The following is a 17,660-nucleotide window of genomic DNA, read 5'->3' as shown; positions in this document are numbered from 1 at the left end:
ACTATGGATTGTATTTTCATCGGATATCCTCCACATAGTACTGCATATCGGTTTCTTGTTCATGAATCCAAGATTCCTGATATTCAAAAGAATACCATTATGGAATCAAGGAATGCCTCATTCTTTGAGACGATGTTTCCCTGTAATCCAGGAAACCAACAACCTACGACGTCTAAACGATCTCATTAGTCTATAGATGACGATAATGAGAGTGAAGAAAGTGAAGACGAAAATGTGGGGGTAGTGAGAAGGAGCAAAAGACAACGAACGGAGAAATCCTATGGGTCTGATTTTATGACCTATTTGCTCGAAGAAGGTGACCCAAAAATCTATAAGGATGCGGTTACCTCACCTGATGGACCTATGTGGAAAGAGGCAATCAAGAATGAAGTTCATTCAATTATGCAAAATCATACTTGGGAATTAGTGGACTTGCCAACTGGTTGCAAACCATTAGGTAGCAAGTGGGTTTTCAAGAAGAAGTTGAAAACTGATGGCACTATTGATAAGTATAAGGCCAGACTTGTAATTAAAGGATACAAGCAACAAAAAGGCCTTGATTACTTTGATACATATTCTCCTGTAACGAGAATAACGTCCATAAGGATGATATTTGCTATTGCTGCAATGCGTAATCTAACTGTACATCAAATGGATGTGAAAACAGCCTTCCTAAATGGGGACATAGATGAGGAAATCTATATGGAACAACCCGAAGGGTTTGTTGTCCCAAGACAAGAAAGGAAAGTTTGTAGATTGGTGAAATCATTGTATGGTTTGAAACAAGCGCCTATGAAATGGCATGAAAAATTTGATGAGGTCGTGCTGGCCAATGGCTTCAAAATCAATGAATGTGATAGCTGTGCCTATTACAAGGATAACGAGAACAACTATGTCAAGGAGAATGACAATGGCTATGTCATGATGACGCTATATGTAGATTATCTACTTATTGTCGGAAGCAATGATAAAGTGATCAAATCTACCAAGGACATGTTGAAATCAAGATTTGACATGAAAGACATGGGACTAGCAAATGTAATTCTGGGAATTCAAATTTCTAGAACATCAGAGGGTCTCGCATTAAGTCAACCACATTATGTTGACAAGATCCTTGAGAAGTTTCTTAAGGATGACTATGAGAAAGCTAGGACACCTGTGGATATGACTTTGTACCTATCCAAGAACAAAGGTGTAGCTGTTTCCCAATTGGAATACTCGAGGATAATTGGTAGTCTGATGTACCCCATGAGTTGTACAAGACCAGACATTGCATACTCAATTAGCAAGTTGAGTAGGTTTACGAGTAATCCGGGAGCTGATCACTGGAAAGCGATCATAAGGGTACTAAGGTACTTAAGGGGAACTCAAGACTATGGACTGCACTATGGCAGATACCCAGCAGTATTAGAAGGATATACTGACGCAAATTGGATATCTAGCAAGAAAGTACTTAAGTCTACGAGTGGCTATGTGTTTACATTAGCTGGAGCGGCAATATCATGGAAATCCTCAAAACAAACGGTGATAACTCATTCCACGATGGAAGCTGAGTTTGTGGCACTAGATAAATGCGCTGAAGAGGCTGAATATCTACGTCAGTTTCTGGAGGATATTCCAAGATGGCCAAAGCCTGTAACTGCAATAGGGATTCACTGTGATAGTCAATCCGCTATTGGCAGAGCACAAAGCACGATGTATAATGGAAAGTCTCGTCATATACGATGACGACACAGTTCCATTAGACAATTGATCTCAACCGGAATTATCATTGTTGACTATATACCGTCAAAAGATAATATCGCGGATCCACTAACCAAAGGGTTATCAAGAGAAGTGGTTGAGAAATCATCGAGATGGATGGGCCTTAAGCCTATTGCTTAACGGCATCATGGTGGACACCCAACCATTGCTGACTGGAGATCCCAAGAACTTGGTTCAATGGGATAACTAAATCATGATGACCAAATCACTGTGGGGGTAACCCCTGGCCCGTTCCTATGATGAGGAAACAGTGAGACCCGTAAGGTACGAGGTTAAGCTTTGAGCTTTTAATGATCTTTGATGAATACATGGAGCTCAGGAGTGAACGCATGGAATTCAGTTGAGTAAACGCGAGTTACTCTATAAGATAAAGATCACCTATGTGGGAGAGAAGTGGGGCCGCTTCAAAGGAGAATTGCGAGGCACAATTCTTTAGAAACTTCTGCAGAACCAGGACGATGTTCCATGGCCAAAATGGACATACTCATGAGAGCTGAACGAGTCAGAAATGATATAGTGATAAGTATATCATCGTTTACACAAACGGTCGAACAGTTCAAGGACAAGCACGTCTACTGTCTACCAGTAAAGTCGGTATGCTTACTCGAGCGAAGGTTCAATGAGCATTCTCTACCTATCGTATGCTATATCTGATTGAAGAAACTATCACCAAGTCAAACTCCGTGTCTGTCTGTCTGTCTGGTGTGTGCTACTAAGATCACCAATCTCACCCATGTGGGGGATTGTTGGAAAATATGGGTATAAGTCCCATATTGGTAAGTCATATTTTTTAGCATTATGACTAAAAGATGTGTGAGATATGATGATATTCTCTTAATAATGGAAATTATTATTTTCCATTAGAATTTGGCTCAAATATTATGGCATAAATTAATTTGATTTTGTTTCAGATTAATTGATATGGTGTATGTCTTGATATATTTAATCTGATTCTGTTTCAGATTATTTATGGAATAGAGTAGCTTGCAAGTATTACACCGATTCCATAATTAATGATATTTAATTATGGAAAAGAGTAGCGATCAAGTCTGATAGGGAAAAATAAATTATGATTGTATAATTAAATACTGCATTAATTGTACAAGCTGTGGACTGCTAGGCCCAATAAAAAGATATATGATACTTAGTCCAGAAAGGTTAAGCCTGATGGACCAGATCAGGCCTGATGGAATAAAAAAGGCCCAAAAGCCCTGGTTATTAATTAATTTTGTAATTAATTAATAAGGGAAAAATCAGATGTTGAGAAGAGTCCCGATAAGGATATAAATCCTTAGAGATTAGTCTCAAGGGGACCTAAAAGGATATGGAATCAGTTTTCTACTATCTAGGACTCCAAAGTCCATTCTAATTATGAGACTTGCCCACCAAGTCTCCTATACCAAATCCAATTCAAGGACTCCCAACATCTATATAAGGGGCCTCACCCCACAAATCAGAACTACGTTTTTGGCTTGATTCTCTAATTCACAGAGATACGTAGGCATCTCGTAAAGGCAGATCGAGCCACGAAACACGAGAGCAGCCATTAAAGGCCTTGAGCTCTCGAATCTTAGTAATAAATACAGCAAATAATAACCTTAGTTTTTTATCCATAACATTTGGCGCCGTCTGTGGGAAACACAACAACAACCATGGCGAGAACACGGAGAACAATTGGAGCTCTAGAGGAAGGAACACCATCAGAGACAACCCATGTGATTTCATCAACCGTGGAGGTTCCTCCCCATTCAACTTATGCATCTACTCAGGGGGAAGCCCAGACAGGGACAACTCAACCTTAGCCACAAGGGACAACTCCCCCGACTATTCAAGGTACGAATCCTCAAGTTCAACAAGTACATATACCTGTGAATTCTCGACCCGTCGGGTATGAATATTCAACTATTGTTACTACTAACCCCCCTTATGGGATGCCCCTTCACCCTGAGGTTGGAGGAAGCGGATATGCTGGGCGAAGCGAAGCACGAGGGCAGTCGCCCCCCTATATACGAGGTTTGGGTCCTATCCCTGAGGATCAGGAATTTTCTGGTCCTTACAGTGAAAGAGACTCCGAATCTTCGGATGATGAAGTGGCCCCGAGAAGGAGGCGTCCTGGAAAAGAGCCAATGGCCGATGGAAGGCAACGCCCCCAAAGCACCCCAGGGGCGAATCCCCAAGAAGTGCAGGAAAGGATCAGGGCTCATGAGGCTGAAATCCAAAGGCTGAGGCGTGATTTGGAGGCTCACCAGGCCACCAGACCCCAGATACCTCCTAGGGGGAGAAATCCTCCTCCTGTCATAGACCTGGATGGTCCGGTAAGAAGAAGGGCTGCTGTCCCAAGAACTGATCCAAGCAATCTCCTTCCCCTTGGAGATCCTGATGATCCAACTCCACCCTTCACAGAAGAGATAATGAATGCCCATATCTCGAGGAAATTCAAGATGCCCACTATCAAAGCCTATGATGGCACGGGAGACCCCGCTAATCATGTTAGGACATTCTCTAATGCACTGCTGCTGCAACCCGTGAATGATGCTATAAAGTGTCGGGTCTTCCCTCAAACCCTGTCGGGTATGGCTCAAAGATGGTACAGTCGCCTGCCCCCAAATTCTATTGGATCGTTCAGAGAATTAAGTCAGGCTTTTATTAAGCAATTCATCAGTGGAAGAGTCCATGAGAAAAGTTTAGCATCTCTTATGAGTCTTGTGCAGGGAGCTAAGGAATCCTTGAGAGATTACCTGAATCGTTTTACAAAGGAGGCTTTAAAAGTCCCAGACCTTGATGATAAGGTAGCCATGATAACACTGCAACAAGGAACCAGGGATGAGTTTTTCAAGATGTCCTTGGCCAAACGTCCCCCTGAAAACATGTTGCAACTCCAAGAGAGGGCAGGGAAGTATATCAAGGTTGAAGAAAGCATGAGGAAGACCGTAGTAAGTAATGAGTCCACTGGAGGCAAGAAGTGAAAAACTGATCTGGAGTATATCACTAAGGACAAATATCCTAGAACCGAACAAAACCCTGATTCAACCCCCAAGAAGGGAGGACCTGGGCAAAAGTTCACTGAATACGCTAAGCTGAGTGCTCCTAGAAGTCAGATTTTGATGGAAATTGAGAAAGATAGAGATATTCGCTGGCCTAAGCCCTTGAAGGCTGATTCCGCCAAGCTAGATAAGAGCAAGTATTGCAGGTTTCACAAGGATGTTGGCCATAACACTGAGGAGTGTAGGCAATTGAAAGATGAAATTGAGTTTTTGATTCGAAAAGGAAGGTTGAACAAGTATACTGGAGATGGAGGGGACAGAAACAATAATGGAAGGAAGAACTTTGAAGATCGTAGGAGGGACCAAGATGATTAGGGGCGGAATCCCCAACCTAGAGGGCCGGTTATAAATGCAATTTTTGGAGGACCACGACGCCCTCGAGGACCTGTGATAAACACGATCTTTGGAGGTCCAACTGCCGCTGGATTGTCCGAAAATTCCAGAAAGGCATACACCAGGGAGGTTATGCATATTGTTGGCGAAGCCCCGAAGAGGGCCAGGACAGAAGTAATATTGGCTTTTGATGATTCCGACCTAGAGGGTGTGAAGTTTCCCCATGACGACCCGCTCGTCATAACACCGATAATAGGAAATAGCCCGGTTAAGAGGGTCCTTGTGGATAATGGTGCTTCTGTGGATATCTTGCTCCACGACACCTTTCTAAGGATGGGGTATAACGACTCCCAGTTGACACCAACCGACATGCCGATATATGGATTTGCTGGAGTAGAATGTCCTGTGGAAGGGATAATCAAATTGCCAACCACCATAGGTACGGAGCCAAGGCAAGCAACGCAGATGCTGGATTTCGTGGTGGTAAAGGCTAGTTCAACTTATAATGCTATCATGGGGAGAACAGGGATACATGCCTTCAAGGCAGTCTCCTCTTCCTACCATTCAGTCATGAAGTTTCCCACCCGAAACGGGATTGGAGAAGAGAGAGGAGATCAAAAAATGGCTAGAAGCTGTTATGTGGCCTCTTTGAGGGCAGATGGAGTCGGGGGCAGGTTCTTCCTATTGAAGATATGGATGTTCGAGAAAATGATGAGAATAGAGGAAGGCCAGCAGAAGAACTGGTTTCGGTTCCTTTAGACCCCGAGAATCCTGAGAGGATGACTTTCATTGGAGCCATATTAGAGGAGCCCCTTAGAGGGAAGTTAGTGAAATTTTTGCAAGAAAATAGTGATGTGTTTGCATGGTCAGCAGCTGATATGCCAGGCATAGACCCGGAGTTAATTACTCACAAGCTAAACGTGGATCCAAGCCGGAAGACAGTGAAACAAAAGAAAAGAATTTTTGCCCCGGAAAGACAAGAGGCTATAAAACAGGAAGTAGAAAAGCTCTTAGAGGCTGGTTTCATTGAGGAGATTCAATTTCCGGAGTGGTTAGCAAACCCTGTAATGGTGAAGAAGGCTAATGGAAAGTGGAGGATGTGTATAGACTTCACTGATCTGAATGATGCATGCCCCAAAGACTATTTTCTGCTGCCTAGAATTGATACTTTGATTGATGCCACTGCTGGACATGAGATGCTGAGTTTCATGGATGGATTTAGCGGATATAACCAGATTAAAATGCATAAGGATGACATTCCAAAGGTATCATTTATCACTGACTTTGGTGTTTATTGTTATCTTGTTATGGCGTTTGGTCTCAAGAATGCAGGAGCCACCTATCAAAGGTTGGTGAATAGAATTTTTAAGGATCTTATTGGTAAGACTATGGAAGTCTATGTTGATGACATGTTAGTCAAGAGTCTAGTAAAGACTGATCATATAGCCCATTTAAGGGAAGCTTTTGAGGTCCTGAGGTACCACAAGATGATGTTGAATCCTACGAAGTGTGCTTTCGGAGTAGGATCTGGAAAATTCTTGGGACTGATGGTCTCAAAGAGGGGAATTGAGGCTAACCTGGATAAAATAAAGGCGATCCTGGACATGGAACCACCAAAAACTGTTAAGGATGTTCAGAAGCTTACAGGAAGGGTTGCTGCGCTAGGACGATTCATCTCCAAGTCGGGGGACAAGTGTTTGTCATTCTTCAAGTCGCTAAAGAGCATCAAAGACTTTGCATGGAGTGAGGAAAACCAGAAGGCATTTGAAGAGTTAAAGAAGTATATGGCCCAGGCCCCGTTGTTGGCCAAGCCAGTTCTGAGTGAAATTTTATTCTTGTACTTGGCTGTTTCAGAGAGCGCCTTGAGCGCGGTGTTGGTTAAGGAGGAACTGAAAGTCCAGAAACTCGTATACTATGTCAGCAAAATTTTGCATGGTGCTAAGTTGAATTATTCAACTATTGAGAAATTCGCTTTAGCTTTGGTAATGGCTTCAAGAAAGCTGCGTCCTTATTTTCAAGCTCACCAGATTGAAGTGCTAACAAATCAGCCACTGAGAAATATCATTCACAGTCCCAAGGCAAGTGGGAGACTGATTAAGTGGGCAATAGAGTTGGGAGAGTTCGATCTCAAGTATAAGCCACGTACGGCCATAAAAGCCCAGGCACTAGCTGACTTCGTGGTGGAATGTACCATACCCAACCAAGAAGTCGGGGGGCAGGAAGATACCATACCTCAAGATAAGGGAGTCGACAATGGGGACAAGGAGAAAGAATATTGGGTTCTCAATTTTGATGGAGCATCAAAAACAAATTCCAGTGGATCAGGGTTAGTTTTGCAAACCCCTGATGGATTCTTAATTGAGTATGCTATGAAGCTAGATTTTCCAACCACAAACAATGAGGCAGAGTATGAAGCCCTGATAGCTGGCCTTGGTCTAGCTGGGACACTTAGAGTCAAAAACTTAAAGGTCCGTGGAGACTCGAAGCTGATCATATCCCAGGTAAAGGGAGAATTTGAGGCAAGGAATGATACGATGGCTAAGTATGTCCGCCTAGTAAGGGCTGTGATGACCCAATTTAATGAATGCCATGTTGAACACATTCCAAGGGAAGAAAATGTTAAGGCAGATGCGCTATCAAAGTTCGCTTCGTCTGAGATTGAAGAAAGTTCAGGAAGTGTGTACTTCCGTGTTTTGAAGACACGAAGCATAGATGTTAAGCTAGTGGCTCCCATAGGCTTGGGGACGTCATGGATTGATCCCATCAAGGCTCACATTCAGACCAGTTGGTTGCCAAGTGATGCAACTGAAGCACGGAAGTTAACTGTTCGGGCACTAAGGTACTCTTTGATAGATGGGATTCTTTACAAAAGATCTTTCGTGGTTCCCTACTTGAGGTGTCTCAGGCCCGATGAGGCACGCTTGGCTCTTGAAGAAGTGCATGAAGGTATTTGTGGACAACACTTGGGGGGCAGGGCCTTGGCTCATAAGATAACTCGTTTAGGCTTCTATTGGCTAGAAATGATGGCTGATGCTAAAGAATATGTGAAGAAGTGTGATCGCTGTCAGAAGCATGCACCAGTTGTTAGACAACCCCCCGAGATGCTGACCTCTATCAACTCGCCTATTCCCTTTGCCATGCGGGGGATGGATATTCTAGGGCCTTTTCCTATGGCCACGGCACAAAGGAAATTTCTGATTGTAGCCATTGATTATTTCACCAAGTGGATCGAAGCCAAACCCTTGGCCAAAATCACAACTAAGCAGGTTGCACAATTCCTGTGGGAAAACATTATGTGCCGATATGGAATTCCCCATATCCTCGTCACTGACAATGGAACACAATTCAACAATGAGGAATTCAAGAAGTATTGTGAAGAAAATGAAATTGAGTTACGATTCACCTCTGTGGCTCACCCGCAAGCCAATGGGCAAGCAGAGGTAGCAAATCGGATAATCTTGGATGGACTAAAGAAGAGGATCGAGAAGTCAAGAAATAATTGGGTGGATGAGATACTTCCAATATTATGGGCCTACAGGACTACCTGTAGAGTCACGACAGGAGCAACTCCCTTCATGTTGGCATATGGGGCAGAAGCAGTAGTTCCAGTAGAGATATCACATTCCTCTCCAAGGATTCAGGCTTTCAATGCAGAAGAAAATGAGGAAGGGCAGAGGTTAGCCCTGGATTTAATCGATGAAGTGCGAGATAAAGCACATGCAAAGATAGTAGAATATCAGAAAAAGGCTTCATTCTACTACAACCTAAGGGTTAAAGAGAGGTTTTTCAAATAAGGTGACCTAGTCTTGAGAAAAATAGAGGCTTCTGGTGTCGGACAGAAAGGAAAGCTTGCCCCGAATTGGGAAGGGCCTTACAGAGTCAAGAGCGTTCAGGGTAGAGGAACCTACAAGCTGGAAACTATGGAAGGTTTTGAAGTCCCGAGGACCTGGCACGCACAAAACCTGAAGGTTTACTACGTGTAAGATAGGCGAAGTACGATTCTCACTTGTCATTGTGACAAGTAGGTTTAAAAGCACCTTGAAGCTTTGCTTACGTAGGATTTTATATTCCAGTAGAATTTACCTTGTCTAGTTATTGTTGATTAGGGTCGAACCCATGTGGTGTAAGGTTTTTGAAAACCAGACTTCATATTAAAGAGTTTGAAATTATTTCTATCTAAGGATGTTTAAAGTTCAAATGCGTATTAAGATTGTAAAGTTAAAACAGAAAGAGGCAAGAAAAGCAACATATGAAATATAACCCCGAAGGGTAACAAGTTTAGATATGAATAAAGTTCAAAAAGAAGATATACAAAAAGTTAGGCCTTGAAAGGCTGAGATTCCTCAGAACCACTATCCGAAGTCTCCTCGGAAGTCTCAGTCGTTCCTTCGGACGTCTCGGTTGTCCCCTCCGAAGTCCCTGTAGAAGTTCCCTCTGCAGGAGATGCTGGCTGTTGAGGCGCTGCTTTTGGAGGCTCTTCCACCCTGGCCTTCTTAGCGACAGGCTCAAACTCCTCTTCGAAAGAATCTTCCTCCTCTCCATCCTTGATCATAACAACAAGCTTCTCAGTAACACCTCCAAGCTCTGGAACCCGCACAGGGCAAGGAAAGGGGGACTGCTCAAGGACCTCTGGAAACTCATCCTGGATGGCCTCTACAGCAGCATCCCAGCCCTCTTTATAGCTAACCGGGTGAAGAAGGGCATCATGCTCCACCATCAAGTCCTTGAATTCTTGGGTGTCCATCCAACCATCAAAGGCTTTGTCCTTCTGCGCCTTCAGAATGACATTTTCGGCCCGGGCCGTCTCCAGGTCAGAAGTGGAAGAGGCCAGTTGAGCTTCAAGGGCCTCTATTTTTTGGTTGGCCTCCTCCAACTTCTTGTTGGCATCTTCCAAGCCAACCTTCCAAGCCTTAGCTTGGTGAATTGCCCCTTGAAAATGGGCGTTAGCCTGCAAGAGAAACAGCGAAAGTTTAGAAAAGAAACATGGAAAGATAAGTACGAAGGGCATAAGTAAAGGACGTACAGTCGCCAGAGCCTGGGCTCCAAATAGCTCATTCCCCTCTAAGTCCTGTTGAAGGACAAAATCTTGATAATCCACCGGGGAGATGGAATGCTTAGACCATTCCTTGGACAGCGCCGTGCTGCCCACAATTGAGTCCTTGCCCCGGATCCCCCAAGCAGGTTGAAAATAGGCCCCTGGCCTCTGCTTGGTGCGCAGAACTTGGCTGGGGCCTTCCTCATCTGGCTCCGTTGCCTGAAGAAGGAACTCGGGGAAGCGGTCGCCCAGTCGAGGGTCTTTAAAGATCTTCCCGGCCCTCTTCATCCTAGTTGTCTCCAGGTCCTTCGGCTTGGTAGCCTCCTCAATCTTCTCAGCCACTGCAACAAACAAAGTCAGTTGAAAACCAATGAAATAAAAGTGCAGGAAATAAAGGAGGTAAGAAAGGGAACTTACTTTTCTTATTAACGGGCGAAAGGCCGCGTTCTACCAGGACGGTCTCCCGGATAAGGTCCCAAGAATGGGAAGTACCGTTGTCTTGCGTAAGGAGGTTGAAACCTCTAGCCTCCTCCTCAAACAAAGTTATGTCATTTGGGCTCCCGTCCACGGCCAGCCCAAAGGATGATCGAAACAAGGAGCCCCAATATCCACCTTCCCAAATAACAAATAAAAAATCTTTCTTCCACCCCAAGTTGTTGTCAGGGATGGACTTCCCATTCACGATATGGGGGATAGTGGGGCGCTGGTTGATAGAAACCCAACCCGGACTTTTATCAGGGCTGTTTTTGAACTGAAAAATCTTCCTGAAGACAACAACAGATGTGGGGACGTTGTGCTTGGCGCATTGCGACAGATAGCACAGAATCAACCTCCAGGAATTAGGGGGAAGTTGGCAAGGGCTGATGCCCACATCAGCCAGTAGCAAAGGAATGAATGGATGAAAAGGGAGTCTAATACCTGCCCTTAGAGTATCCCTATAGACGCATAGCGCGTCCTTCTTCCACTGACAGGCCCTGTCGGCCGGACCCGCAAGAACCAGCTTAAAAGGCTCCTTGATTTTGAAGCAACCGCTCAACTTTTCCAGCTCCTTGGGATCCCGTAAAGCACTAATATGATCGTGCGCGTCCAGATGCGCATCAGACGGGTACTCGTCCCCTCGAGTGTTGATCATGTCGATTAAGGAAGTATACCTCGATCGAATAGGAAAATCGTTGGACTTTCTAGCCACATTCATCTTGGCCAAGCGAGTCATTCTTTTGTCAGCCATCTGAAAAAAGTAAGGGGCACGTAAATAGGCTATCTTAAAATGGCACACAATGGAAAAATAGACACGAAAAGCAAATGGAGGAATCTTACCTGAAGAAGCGCTCCTGAAAAAGGCTTTGAGCTCCGACTTGCTGTTATTGCTCTGAGAATCTTAGCAGGAAGATAAAGAAGAAAACTAAGAAATGAGAAAGTGAGGAGTAATAGCCTTTCCTCATTCCTTTATATAAGAGGAAAAGGAAGTTGAAGGGACGAAAAGCCTATTGAGAACAAAGGCCCATAGGAAAAAGCCCAGAAAAAAGAATATTCCAGAATATTCCTAGGAATTCTAGAGCATTCTAAACAGGGTGTATTAAGCCCAGATCAATAAAAGAGGCCCAATAAGATTTGAAAAGGCCCAATAAAAGAGGCCCAATAAGATTTGAAAAGGCCTAATAAAAGAGGCCCAATAAGATTTGGAAAAGCCCAATAATAGAGGCTCAGTAAAATTTAATAAGGCCCAATAAAAAAGGTCAGGCCCAAATCCAATTAGGATTTGGAAAATACAATACCCTAAATTAAAGCTAAATGAAGAAGGCTAGTGGAAGACCAGGAACCAGGTCGAAATCCAGGTCGTGAATCCTGCCCGAAATCTTTCGAGCAGACACCCGAAAATAACGGGTAAAAAAGACCAGAATCCAGGTCGAATTCCAGGTCGTGAATCCTGTCCGAAATCTTTCGAGCAGACACCCGAAAATAGCTGGAATAAATGGGACTGAATTAAGGTCGAATAAACCAAGCATCTTTCAAAAAATGGGGATTAAAAACCCAGGTCGAAGTTCGACTAGGATCCTGGTCGAATTCCAGGTCGTGGATCCTAGTCGAAATCCTTCGACCAGGAAGCAAGAAAACCAAAGAATTTTCGAACAGGATTCAGGTCGAAATGTCGACTAGAATCCTAGTCGAAATCCTAGTCGATAGGCTCATGACAAGAAGCTAAAAAAAAGGTGGAATTTTCGACCTAGATCCAGGTCGAATTTTCGACTAGGATCCTGGTCGAATTCCAGGTCCTAGATCCAGGTCGAAATTTCGACTAGGATCCTGGTCGAATTCCAGGTCGTGGATCCTAGTCGAATTCCTTCGACCAGGATGGCAAGGCTGACCCCTATTTCGACTAGGATCCAGGTCGAAATTTCGACTACGATCCTGGTCGAAAGAGGGCTGGAAATCTGAAAAATTCAGAAAATTAGGGGAAAATCCCAGAAAATTAGGGAAAATCCCAGAAAATTAGGGAAAAATCCCAGAAAATTAGGGAAAATCCCAGAAAATTAGGGAAAATCCCAGAAAATTAGGGAAAATCCCATAAAATTAGGGAAATCCCAGAAAATTAGGGAAAATCCCAGAAAATTAGGGAAAAATCCTAGAAAATTAGGGGAAATCCCAGAAAATTAGGGAAAATCCAGAAAATTAGGGAAAAATCCCGGTAACAAGGGAAAAATTCCTGGAAATTAAGATAATTCCTGAATAAAAGGAAAATTCATTGTAAATGTGTAGGTCGCTCCACACTTTACGGAAAAACGAAACCCTGTAAGGGAACGAATAGACTTAACTTCTGCGAAACCTAATCAATGTTTCCCAAAAGTTGGGGGCAAATGATAGGGAAAAATAAATTATGTTTGTATAATTAAATACTGCATTAATTGTACAAGCTGTGGACTGCTAGGCCCAATAAAAAGATATATGATACTTAGACCAGAAAGGTTAAGCCTGATGGACCAGATCAGGCCTGATGGAATAAAAAAGGCCCAAAAGCCCTGGTTATTAATTAATTTCGTAATTAATTAATAAGGGAAAAATCAGATGTTGAGAAGAGTCCCGATAATGATATAAATCCTTAGAGATTAGCCTCAAGGGGACCTAAAAGGATATGGAATCAGTTTCCTACTATCTAGGACTCCAAAGTCTATTCTAATTATGAGACTTGCCCACCAAGTCTCCTATACCAAATCCAATTCAAGGACTCTCAACATCTATATAAGGGGCCTCACCCCACAAATCAGAACTACGTTTTTTGGCTTGATTCTCTAATTCACAGAGATACGTAGGCATCTCGTAAAGGCAGATCGAGCCACGAAACACGAGAGCAGCCATTAAAGGCCTTGAGCTCCCGAATCTTAGTAATAAATACAGCAAATAATAACCTTAGTTTTTTATCCATAACAAAGTCTATCTACACCTATATAAACACCTCTAAGGCGTTAGAGCTAGACACACCAAAAACATATTCTCCTTTAAACATAAAACTCTTTTTCTCTCTCGGTGATAGTTTCGTACCCGTTCAAGCTCGCTGAAGGTGCTCGTTATCCGTAACGCCGCCGCTACCTCATTTTATCCTGGGAGGCTATCGACTCGCACATACGGTGAGAGGCGAAATAGCTTTAAGGAGACAGTTTCAACTGGACTCGAGGATCTCTCTTCTGTTTATATCTTTTCTTCCTCCGTTTGATTTTGTTTACTCACGCACACATTTGTTTGATTATATGTATTAATCGCAGATTGTATTCACAGAAAACTATAATGGATGAAGACAACAAGAACAAGCTCTTGCTCGTGTTGGTTTGGTTGCTCATGTAGATGTTGTGCCTCCAGGGAACACTGGCCTTGATTACTCTCAGACATCCTTCTTCCAGGTCCTCAATATCCCAACTAAGATTAACAACGGTACTGTGGAAATTATCACTCTGGTCGAGTTATAAAAATGGGGAACACAGTGGGATCATCAGAGGCTGCTTTGCTTGCAAAGCTTGGTATTAGGCCCTTTTCTTATGGTCTTGTTGTTTTGTCTGTTTATGACAATGGAATCGTTTTCAGCCCCGAGGTGCTTGATATGACTGCAGGTGATTTAGTGGCGAAGTTTTATGTTGGTGTTTTTATGGTCACTTCCCTATCACTGGCCTTGTCATACCCAACTCTTGCAGCTGCATCACATATGTTAATCAATGCCTACAAAAATGTGTTGACAATTGCCCTCAAGACAGAGTACTCTTTCCCACAGCCTGATAAAGTGAAGGAGTATCTTGCTGATAAAGTGAAGGAGTACTCATTCAGTCTGGTGCTGCTCCTGCTTCCTCTGTTGCTGAATAGAAGAAGGATGAGACTGCTGAAGAGTCTTATGATGACATGGGCTTCAGCTTGTTTGACTATTTCTCTTTGCATGAATTGCTATAATCAACTTTGATGTTTGGTGTTTTTGTGTTGTTCTATTTTGAGACTTCCAAATCTTTAGACTTCTAGTAATGCTTTTAAAATGATCGTACGCTATTGTACGCTATTGATGTTCTCTTTGTCCCGTACTGGAGCTCCACCTCCAGCTCCCCTGCACCATTTAGGGTTACAACCCAGTAAAGATCTATAAGGGGGACTCTGCTACTACTAGTATTATTTCAGCTAATATTGCAATGATTTAAAAGTCACAATATAAAGCTGCTATAAGTCTAGCCTTAGCATCTCAGGTCAATGGAGCATTGGTCAACTCTACGTGGAGCTATAAGTTTTAGGAGGTCTAAGGTTAGGGGAATGAGGGTTCTGAAATTTTCTGCTTTGGTAGAAAGGAATGGTGTGATATTTGTATCCCTTTCTGAGTTGTTTAGGTGGAAAATGTCTTTTTAGTGTTTAGGATATGAAGATTGAATAGTTTTGAAGGCTGATGTTTTGTGATGATGAAACTGATTTTTCTCCATATCTTCAAGAAGATATGGGTTTTCAATCAGTGGTCTGGGTTTAGGGTAAAAAGGGTTAGCATTTGGATTCATGTTGCAAGTGAAGTGAAGTTTATGCAACTATCTAGTGTGTGTGTGAATGCAGCATACAAGATATACATATATATATATAACCATTTAACACAGATGCAAAAGGAAAAGATTTTTTAAAAATTAAGATTTTTAGAAATTGTTTACTGTTCATGAATAGTGAAAAACATTTAATGCATGCATGGTTGTGTCACACAAAAATCCAATTCCTTTATGAATAGATACTAAAATGATGCATATGAGAGAATGATGTAATGCGGAAGATATACACAGATGCATAAACTATTACAGCAGAGAATAAAGAATGTATTAATTCTTTGTCTTTGTGTCTACTTTAGAAAATAGCACATTACATAAGTACAAATTTTGAAAATTGTGTGACATAAATTTGATATCATAGCTTACTCTATTACACAAGGACTGTACTTTCAGTGCAGGTGCATTTAAGGATGTGTTGTGTGAAGTGAGTTTGAAAGAAGAACTGAGTTTTTAATGCAAATTTTATAAAATCTGTTACATTTATTTCTCAAGAACTATGTTATTAATGAGATGCAATCAAGAGAATGTCATGCACATTAAACACAGAACAGGGCATACACAATCAAATTTCATTTAATTCAAATAGCATTCAAGGCAACACAACACTTAGACCATTTATATCAAATATAATACTTTAAATGCAGTAAGTTAAAATAAAATGTCACCTAAGATATCTAAGTGGCCATTAATCACAAAAGTGATCCAGATACAGGGATGCTCAAGGCTCCCCTGCCAGGTCTTACTATGAGGGCTGGTGTGTGAGTGTATTATTTTATTTTTGTTAATCTGAGATTATACAAACCAGTCTTAATTATACCTTATCTGAGTTCTTATGACTACATAAGCAAAAGAAATGCATAGAATTGTAAACAATGTTGCACTCAAGTTCACAGATTATATAGGCATGATGTACAGACTCAGTACACCTTTCAAATAAACAAGTAGAGATTGGAATTAACAAGACACTTCTTATTCAGATACAATGTATTCAGTTTTAAGACAGCAATCAGGACAACTTGCACATATGTTAATAAACTTTGAATATAAGAAGAGCTTTTATTAACACAAATTAGGGCACACACTTATACGGACTTATTACTTTATTAATATCTCTGTAATCTTAGATCAATTAGGTAGATTTTGAACAGACTAATGCTAAACAGTCAAAATATTATCAAAGACAATTACAGTTAACATGTAAATAGTTCAGTTCAAACAAGAAAATCAAGTGGTAGCATATACAGAGTTCAGTTCACACAGATTTTATCACTTAAGAATTGACAGACCAGATTCAAATGTAATCTTGATTATGCATATTGTACTTGACAGAGAATGAGAACAAGAATATCCATTTGTTTTTAAAAGAAGGCACTAGTAGTGAAATGATAAGACAGGCATGTGATAAATCAACCAAGACAGGTCATAATATAGAAAAACGATGCACATTAGCTGTATCAGTAAATCAAATAATATACTTTTAATAACACACAGATCACAAACACATATAATTATTGTTCTGCAAAGATTAATCAGGTAATCACAGCATAAATACATATAGCTGTGTTAAAATATTAATCCAACAGCATTCTTTAACAGACCTAGGTAATTTCATCATTTAAAAAATAGGGATTCATGAAGTACACAGAATCATCAAGGGACTTAAAATCAAATCAACCAGGACACTGACTCTCTTGGACTAAGGTTATTTAGTATATCAACAATCAGCTGTTATCAGTAAAACTTTACCAAAACTCCATAATTAACCAAGCAAATTATCAGAGACATCATTTTAAACAGACAATTTCACAGAGATCTCAATTCAAACAAACAATCTCACAGATTTTAAATTCAACCAAGCATGTGCTGTTGATTACAATGGTACTATCAAATTTCAACTTAAACTTTAGTAATTTAGATTTTTAACAGATTAACTTATCAAGCTCATGTCATACAATTAATGATCATATTCATAATCCAATTAAGCTTCAAGTACTGAGAGTATTTGTTCTAAATTAACCAAGTACTTATTATACACGAATTATTATTTCAAGCAACCACAGAGATACAATCCAGATAAATCAACAAAACTTGCATCTACTGAACTTTGTATTCTGCAAATAATCACCAATCAAAGTCATAAACTCTACATCAACCATATGATTTTGCAATAATCCGAACTTTATACTTTTAATTCGATCAAACACAGAATAATATCAAATCACAACTGCATCAAAAACACATCACAGACCATTTATTACATCCATATCAAGAATAAGATATGATTCAATCAAATTATGTTCGATTCAATTTCAGTTGAATGCCCTTAAAAACAAATTCAATCAATTGAGACTGAAATAAACAAGAAAACCTCACCTGAGCCTATAGTCTGGCATGACTAATAGGACTTACCTGGTTGACTCAGTCATGGACTGA

The 17,660-nt window shown here is 41.3% G+C and overlaps 1 pseudogene; it reads left to right on the top strand.

The window, feature by feature from the left end:
- Positions 1-337: 337 nt before the first annotated feature.
- LOC141680373 (large ribosomal subunit protein uL10z-like) lies at positions 338-14,607 on the top strand (annotated as a pseudogene).
- The last annotated feature ends 3,053 nt before the right edge of the window (positions 14,608-17,660 follow it).

This window comes from Apium graveolens, chromosome 8 (genome assembly GCF_009905375.1).
Source record: "Apium graveolens cultivar Ventura chromosome 8, ASM990537v1, whole genome shotgun sequence".
NCBI classification, from domain to species: Eukaryota; Viridiplantae; Streptophyta; class Magnoliopsida; order Apiales; family Apiaceae; genus Apium; species Apium graveolens.
The sequence above is the reverse complement of the archived record's forward strand: the minus strand, read 5'-3'. Positions and strand labels throughout refer to the sequence as shown.